This window comes from Echinops telfairi, unplaced genomic scaffold, assembly GCF_000313985.2.
Source record: "Echinops telfairi isolate 266 unplaced genomic scaffold, ASM31398v2 ScPeMD7_34;HRSCAF=130, whole genome shotgun sequence".
NCBI lineage: Eukaryota > Metazoa > Chordata > Mammalia > Afrosoricida > Tenrecidae > Echinops > Echinops telfairi.
Window position 1 is genome coordinate 1,092,967 of NW_022103931.1, and position 9,518 is coordinate 1,102,484.

A 9,518-nucleotide genomic window follows, 5' to 3' on the forward strand; every position below is an offset into this window, starting at 1 on the left:
TGGGAATTATGCAGGAGCCCTGATGGTGTAGTGGTTGTGTGCTGGGTTCTGATCTTCATGGTTGGCAGTTTGAAACCACCAGCAGCTCCTTAGGAAAAAGACTGGGCTTTCTACTGCTGTAAACAGTTACGGTCTCAGAGACCCACAGGGGTGACTGTGAGTCAGAATTGACTCCATAGTGTTGAGTTTGGTTTGGTTTTTGAGGAATAACAGTTTATCTGTGAAACACTTCAAAACACAGTTGAACCCAGAGATTATTTTGCTGAGTGAAATCAGTCAATCACAAAGGGCAAATATCGTATGAAATCAAGAAAAGGTTTTGACATTAAAAGAAATACCCTTTGATGGTTACCGGGTTTGGGAGGGGAAGGAGGCTAAATTACTGGCTAGAGGGTCGTTGTTGTTCTTAGATGCCATGAGTCTGTTCTGACCCATACATAGTACCCCCATGCACAACAGAACGAAATCCTGCCCGGTCCGGCACCAGCCTCACAATCAATTCCACACCCGAGCCCATTGTTGCAGCAACTATATCAAGCCTTCTCACTGAGGCCCTTCCTCTTTGTTGCTGCCCCTCCACTTTACCGAGCATGATGTCTTTCCTGATTATATGTCCAAAGCATGTAAGTTGAAGTCTTGCCATCCTTCCCTCTAAGGAGCACTTTGGCCTTATTTCTTCTGAACCAATGTATTTGTCCTTTTAGTAGTCCACGGTACTTTCAATACTCTTCTCCAGCACCACAATGCATATGCATCAGCTCTTCTTTAGTCTTCATTACACAATATCCAGGTTCACATGCTTAAGAGGTAATTGGGTTCAGGTGCACCTTAGTCTTCAAAGTCAAAGTATTGCTTTTAAATACTCTAAAGAGATCTCCGGCAGCAGATTTACCTAATGCAGCTCGTCTTTTAATCTTGTGACTGCTGTTTCCATGAGCATTGATTGTTAATCTAAGCAAGACGAAATCTCTGACAACTTATCTCCATTTATCATGGAGTCGTGTGGATTTGGGCTGTCTTTCCATTGAGTCGTAATCCATACTCAAGGCTGCAGTCTTTTATCTTCATCAGCAAGTGCCTCAAGTCCTCCTCACTTTCAGCAAGCAGGGTTGGGTCATTTGCATATCTAAGGTTGTTAATAAACGCTCCATATTCCAATCATTAGCATATTTTTGCAGCTGCTCCTCCTTACCTTGAGTTGTGCCCCATCGGCAAGTGAAGATCAAGAAGGCTCCGCTCCCACAGACTTTACCGGACTCACATCACTGGACTCATGGTCAACTCTATTCCGAGAGATCAGCTCCTCCTCAGTCACCTTTAGAGTGCCCCTCTGACCGGAGGGCCCCATTCTCAGGCACTATCTGCTACAAAGTTCTACTTCCATTCGGTAGGACTTTCGTATCTGACAGTGTTGGGAAGCTACGCATGAAATTTTCGGAGCCTCCTACCTCTCAACTGGAAGCTGAGTCCGTCTTCTATTCTTAGTGTGGACACGACAGTATCAAAATTCAAATTATGAACACCCGGTTTGCAGAAGGCTACAGATGACATGGAAGCCCCAAATCCATTTGCAGTATTCCCCACTTGGTTTAAGGCTCTGGTGAATCCCCTCTACCATAGGTGAAGGATGTGAATAACTTTGCTATCATGCGGAGAGCATTGTAAAGTCAATTAAGGCTGATATAGGTATGTTAACATGTAATACCGTATCATTTGATCTCTCTTTTGACCCATTCTAAAGTTGTTTATACTTTTTGCTTTCTCTTGGAAGTTTTTCTATGTTTTGTCTAGTAATTGTTGGTTTGTTTTTGTTTGTTTGCTTTGTATGGTTTTGTGTGATAGCGGATTTTTGTATGACTTTTGTACATGAAATTCAAGATAGGTAGGTCGATAGGAGCATGGCAGGGCAGGATGGGGAAAATGTGGAGCTAACAACAATTAGCATGAGAAGAAATGACAAAATGGATTGTGGTGGTGTTTGCACAAATCTATGTGCAAACAAAACCATTTTTTAACTTTATTAGAACCTTGCTTGAGAGAATGGTAAAAAAATAAAAGATGAAAAATTTTGTAGTAATAATTTTTTACTTATTCTTGTATAAACATGCATACAATGGGATCTTATTTAATCATAATAAAAATGAAATTCTTTAATGGTATATATGAGCCTTCACTTTGCTGAGTGAAGTAAGTTAGACAGAAAAGGTCAAATAGCCTTGACCTCATTTATATGAAATATTTAGACTAAGTGAATGTATAGAGATAAATATTTCAAAGATAAAGAGATAAACACTTATAGGGGTCAGAGAAAGGAGAGAAGAGTAATTGTTGCTGAAGCAATTCTGAGTTTCTTTGGGGCGGGTGGTGATATAAAATGCTTGTTAATGAATAATGGTGGTGGGAACAGTACATGGGGAAGGTAATGAATGTCCCTTAATGTTAAATTGTAAAATAATTACAAATAAAATCTTTTTGGTATATACATTTTTACCAAAGAAAATTTAAAAAGAGATAACCTGCAAAATTGATATGTTCAGAACTGAGTTGTAATGTTTCCTGGTTTCTGGCTACGACTGCTCAGCCTCACTTCCCCTTGCCAGCAGATCTTATGTAAGAATGTCTGACTCGCTCTCTTTGGTTTTGAAAGAAAGTAATATTTCAAAAGTGAAGACAATCAGACATTCTGACAGAGCAAAGAGTAAGGCAAGGCATGAATGAAACCATTTGAAGCTCGTGGTGTGTGAGGAGTCAGTAGAATGAGGGCAGATTGTTAAAGAAGAGAAGTGTAATGGTTTCTGGGTGTGCCACCCTGATCTCCCCCTAAGGATCAAAGCACTCCTTATTTCTACTTCTGCCTGGCCCTCAGCTGTCTGCCAAGGCCCCAAATAGATTTCCCTCCTCAGGAATTGTCCTGAGCTGAGGGATCTGCCCTATTCCATGCTACAGGCCCTATTTCCCAGGGGCAGCCTGTGTCCTTGTGGGAGCAGAAACATCTCTCTAAAGGCCCATCCCAAATTCAGATCTCCTCCTGTAATTGATCAAGTCCGCTGTTGCAACATTTCCCTGTGCTAAATCCTGCATGCTTTATTCCTTCCTAAGTGTTCTCAAGAGCACTTTCCAATAAACTTCCTGCATGCAAATCTCTTTCAGAATCTACATCCTGAAGTACCCAACTTATGACAAAAATGACTATAATTCCAAATAATCCTCCTAACAAAGTGTCTTATGAAACTGAGGCTTCAAGGTTATTTTTATTAAATCAAGAGACCACTTCTATTCAATATTATATTAGAAGTCCTAGCATGAGCACTGTTACAAATAAAATAAAAAAGTAAGTGGACTAGAAAAGAAGTAAAATTACCCTTATTCGTGGATAGATAATATAATACTATATAGAGTAAATTCCTAAGAGTCTTCAGAAAAAAAGTCTATGGCTAATAGAGGAATTCAGCAAAGTTGCAAAGCACAAGGTCAAAACAAACAAAAATCAGCTAGATTTAGATACTCCAGCAATGAGAAATCTTAAAGGGAAGTTGAGATAAAAATTTCACAAACAACAGCATCTAAGAGAATAAAATATCTAGGAACAAATATAACCAGAACTGTTATGTACTTATGCAATACAAACTATAAAACCCTACTGAAAGATATTAAAGAAGATTTTTTTTAAATGCAAAGATGTTACATGTTCATCGACTGGAAGACATAATGTTAAGATGATAATACTACCCAAAGCAATCTATAGATTCAGTTTAATCTGAAGTGTGTTAGTTCAGTTAGACTAGAGAAACAAATCCAGAGGCATTCATAAGTGTAAGAGAGAACTTTATATCAAAGAGCAATTGTACATTAAGAAAACATCCCAGCTCAGTCCAGATCAAGTCCATAAGTCCGCTATTACCCCATATGTCAATACTAGTCCATAAATTCCTCTTTAGACTCATGCAGTCATGCAATCATGCTGAATGCAGGAAGATCACAGGCTAGAGGGTGGAAAGTCTTGTGGCTCCAGTGATAGTGGAAGCATCTCAGCTCTGGCGTGTGTCTCCACATGGCTCTTCCAGTTCCAGGACTCTGGCTGCACCAGTGTAGCTCCATGTAGCTTGTCAGCAGAAAGATGAAGCAGAGAGTGAGTGCCTCTGGCCTCCAGTGAGATACCGGATTTATCTCCATTGCACCTCCAAATGAAGTCATCACGCTGAGACATGATTGACAGGCTAGACTCCACCCCTTCACAAGTTGACAGGTGATTATGTAATGACCACACCAAGCAAATTTTAAATAGCCTTCTTTAAAGAAATTTTAGAAGTTTAATCTTAAACTTTATATGGAATAGCAAGGAGACCCAAATATCTAAAACAACATTGAAAGAAAAGAATAAAGTAGAAGGAATTAGACCTCCTTATTTTAAAACGTAATATATCAAAACTGAACTCACTGTCATCAAATCAACGCCAACTCATTATGATCCTACAGGACAGGGTAGAACTGCTCCTGTGAGTTTCTGAGACTGTAACTCCTTATGGGCCTTGAAAGCCACGTCTTTCTCCCACAGAGCAACTTGTGATTTTGAACTGTCGACCTTGCAGTTAACAGCCCAATGTGTAACCACTACACTACCAGGGTTTTTCAAACATACTATACAGGTACAGTAATCCAAACAGTCTGGTTCTGGCATAGTAATAGAAAGAGAAATTGTAAATCCTAGAATAATAAAGATCATCTTGAGTACTTCCATATGTTTGCTGGCCATCTGGACGTCATCTTTGGTGAACTGCTGATGTCCTCTGCCCATTTTTAATTAGATTATTTGTCTTTTTCTTGTTAGGTATTGCAGTCTTGTCTGATATTGCATTGTCAAAACTTTTATCCCAGTCTTTTTGCTCTTTTGATGAAGTCCTTGGATATATTTGTGTTTTATTTTTAGAAAGTCTCAGTCATCTATGTTGTCTTTTGCTGTACTTGTGTCTTTGGTTAATTTGGTAGTGTGTTTTTGTCCTGTATTAGGGCCCTTTAAGTTACTTCCTACTTTCTCACTGATGATCTCTATAGTTCTAGGATTTACATTAAGTCTTGAGTTCAATTTTGAATATGGGATGAAGCATGAGTACTGTTTCATTCTTTTACAAATGACAATCCAATTTTGCTAGCACTATTTGTTGATGTAATGAGTACACATTAGGCTGCATCCACAAGGTCGGCAGTTTGAAACCACCAGCTGCTCTTCCTCGGGTGAAAGATGGGGCTTTATACTCTCATAAATAGTCACAATCTCAGAAACCCATAGGGTTTCTCACTATGATTTGGCATTGACTCAATAGCAGTGAGTTTGGTTTTTCGGTATGTGTTAAAGAAACTATTTCTTCCCAGTTTAATGTATATCAGCCCTTTATCGAAGATCAGTTGGGTGGATTGATTTCTGAGTTCTCTATTTTGTTCCATTGGCCTTTGTATTTATTAGTGTACCACTACAAGATTGTTTTGGCTACTGTGGCTGTAGAATACATTTTGAAGTCAGGAAGGGTGAGGTCTTCTACTTTGTTTTGTTTATCATAGGTTATTTCCTCTTCATATAAAGTTGGTGGTTAGTTTTTCCATTTCTTTAAAGAATGAGGCTGGTGTCTAGATCTGAATTGCCTTATATTTATAAGTTGATTTGGGTAGTACTGACATTTTCACAATGTTAAGTCTTCCTATCTCTGAGCATGGACATTTTTCCATTTATGTAAGTCTCTTTTGTGTTATTGTACTAGTCTTTTGTACTTTTCTTTATACAAGCCTTTTTGTTTCTCTGGTTAGATTTATTCCTAAATATTTCACCTTTTGTCTGGCTATTGCAAATGCTTGTGTTAGGCTGATTTTTCTAGAAAAACAATAATTTTATATTGAAAAATAATTTTACAAAAAAGAAAGAAAAAGAATTTTACATCAAGAAAATGGCCAAGCCCAGACTACCTCAAATCCATGGGTCTGATGTTAGCTGGAACCCTCTTCAGACTCACACAGCAGGAAAGTGAAGTGGGAAGCTGGGAGATCACAAGCCAGTGGGTACAGTCTTTGGAATCCAAGGTCCACTGGAACATGGAAAGGCAGAGCTGGCAAACTACATGGGCTGCCACCCCAATCCTTGAGCCAGATACAGAATCCAGGCAAGCAGGAAGGTGAAGAGGGGCAAAAGAGAAAGGTTCTCAGTGTCCTTCTTATAAAAAGGCCACCACACACCCCAAGAAAGCATCCACAGGCTATGATTTGATTAAGAGGTTGGACTCCATCCCTACGTCCACACAGGTACCATCAAATCAACATAAAATCTAACCCTCACAATGTTATTGTTTTTCGTGATTTCATTTTAAGAGCACTCTTCCTTCGTATACAGGAATTTGATTGATTTTTGTATGTTGATCTTGTATCCTACCACACAGCTGAATCTTTCTATTATTTTTAACAATTGTCAAGTCTTTGGGGTTTTCTCCATATAGAATCATACAATCTACAAATAGAGAATTTTAGTTCTTATTTGCCAATTTGGATGCCTTTGATTTCTTTTTGTTGTCTAATAGTGCTGAATAGAGCTTTCAGCACAATATTGATTAATAGTGGTGATTACAGACATCCTTGTTTGGTTCACATTTCCAAAGCAAAAGCCTTCATTTTCTCCCCAGTGAGCAAAATGTTGGCTTTTCATTTTGTGTAGATCTCCTTTATTATGTTGAGAAATATCCCTTCTATTCTTCTTTTTATGAATGTTGTTATCAGGAATAGGTGTTGGATTTTGTCAGATGTCTTTCTACATCAATTTATATGATAATGTAGTTCTTATAACTTTTTATATGTGTGTTGTTGATTACATCGATTATTTTTCTTGCATAACTGGGATGAATCCCACCTGATCATAATTTCTTGATATTTTGTTGGGTTGGATTGGCTAGGATTTTATTGAGAATTTTCACATCTATGTTCATAAGGGATATTGGCTGGTATCAAGGTTATACTCACTTCTTCATAAAATGAGTTTGAGAGTTTGTGGGTTTTTCTATATTCGGAAGAGATTTGTGTAGAATTGCTGCCAACTCATTTCTGAATGCTCAGGAAAATTAATTGATGAAGACTTCTGGTCCTAGCCTTTTTTGGGGGGTAGGGGAGGGTTTTCCATGAACTTATTTATTTCCTCTTTTGTTATGGGTCTGTTGAGGTTTTCTACATCAGTTGTGTTCATTTATGTAGGTAATATGTTTCTAGAAATTTTCCCTTTACATCTAAGTTTCTAAATTTTATTTCTGCTTGTCTGGAAATGCCCTTACTTCTCCCTCATACTTGAGGAATAATTTTGCTGGATATAAAATTGTTGGCTTGCATTTTTTCCCCGCAGAATTTTACATATATTGTTTCATTTCCATCTAACCTGCATGGTTTCTACTATAAAAGCTGAGCTTATTCTTATTGGTTCTCCTTTAAAGGCAATTCCCCTGCCCCCTCTTCAGGATTCTCACTTTACCCTTGATCTTGGAAAGTTTTCTACAATAAGCCATGGAGATTTAGTTTTCAGTTCTTTGAATAGTTATTTTCTCCTTTTTTATGACTTTAGGGAAGCTTTAGTCCAGTAATCCTTGGACTATTTCTCTGTGGATTCTTTTTGTTTTTCCCTGTTCCTCTTGATAGTGTCCCACATAATTAGGCTTTCTACTGACTTTTTTCCCCCTGTATTTGTTGATTGTTCTCAAAGATTGGAATAATGGGATTTGTCTTTAAGCTCAATAATTCAGGTTTATATTGCTTCAATTCTACTGCTTTGGTTTTCAAAGTGATGTCTAATTCTATTATTTTAGTATTCTTCTTCTGAATTTTTATTGTGTTTTTTTTTTTCGTACAGTTTCCAGTTTTTCATTACTTTTTTTTCTGAAGGTCTTTGGATCTTTTTTCTATCCATTGAAAGACCTGAACTTCATTCTTCTGAATTCTTTTTTCTGGTAGTTCCAATGTCTTTTATTCCTCAGGAAGGTCTTTAGATTTTATATTGGTCACTTGCTCGTGCCAGCCTTTCTTGCTTCTTCATATGGGCTGAAATTGTCTGTGGTTTCTCTGTGATATTGTGCTGTAACTGTTAGACATGAAAGGGTGGATGAGTCCTGTGGAGATAGTCGATCCTATCAATTGGTGCAACGAATACAGTAATTCAAACCAGATTGCATTCAATTGTTGATGCTTCCTCATTTCCAATCTCTACCATTTCCCCAGGCTTTTGTTTCCCATGATTTTGATGCTTCTGATGAGTTCTCATCATTTTTTAAATAGAAAGTCTCTCAGTTTGGGTTTGACCAATACCTTTTCTTGATTAGATTGAGGTTATGGATTTTTGGCAACAATACCATAAAAGTAATGTTGTGTATCATAATATATATCAACATAAAGTTGATATACATAAATTGTATCAGTGATGATATTAACCTTCATCAGTTGATAAAGATTGTGTTTTCTCCACTAAAATGTTAATAATTTTCTCCTTCCAACTACTAAATATATATTGGAAAATGCTTTGCAAATATTTTGTTTCCTCTCAAACTTTCAAGTTATAATCTTAGCATGCATCAGTGGATCTTGTCTACAAAAGTTATTACTGTGGTTACCTAATTATTATTTTTCTATGACTCTTATTTCTTATACACTTACTTATTGGAATTCTTCTGTAAAGAAGACCTCATGTATTTTATTATTTTCTAATACTATCAAATCAGCCAGGTTCACCTTGTACTTCTCTTGTTGAAATCCTGAATTCAATCATTTTTCTAAGAAGCCCTGTCTTTTAGGTGAGGGGAATGGTATATATACTAACACATATCCTGTAATTATGTCTATATTCATCTAGCCATCCATCTGTTTGTCTCTCTATCCATATATTGATCTATCATTTATTATAGATTGGTTTGTGTTTCAAAAAACCATATATTTATATTCTAAGAACACCCCTTCCATTTCTGAACATGACCTTATTTAGAAATAGGGTCTTTGAAGATATTATCAGTTGACATGAGGTCATACCAGAATAGGATGGTTCCTGATTATATCATAGTGGTATCATTTTAAAAGAGGAAATGATGCCCAAAGACACAGAGGAAATACAGCTACATGCCAGGGAACATCTAGGACTAGGATAATCCAGAAGAAAATGAATGGATTTCCCTTACTTTGGAAAGAGCATGGCCCTGCCAGCACCCTGAATTCAGATGACTGGCTCCTAGGTATTGGCAACAATAAATTGCTCTAGTTTGAAGCCACCCACTTTGTGGTGGCAACTCTAAGAAATTAATATCTAATGGTATCTTGTAAAACTGTAAAGTACTTATGACTATGATTTTGATCCAACACCACAGAATTTATTCTAATATTCCCTCAATCTATATTGGTAACTTCTTCCTCTGACCGTGGGAAATATACCTCTCACTATCTACAATTTATTTGTGTACTTGTTTGATCTTAGTGTACACATAAAACAGAGGAGTACGGGGAGGGAGGGGAAAAAT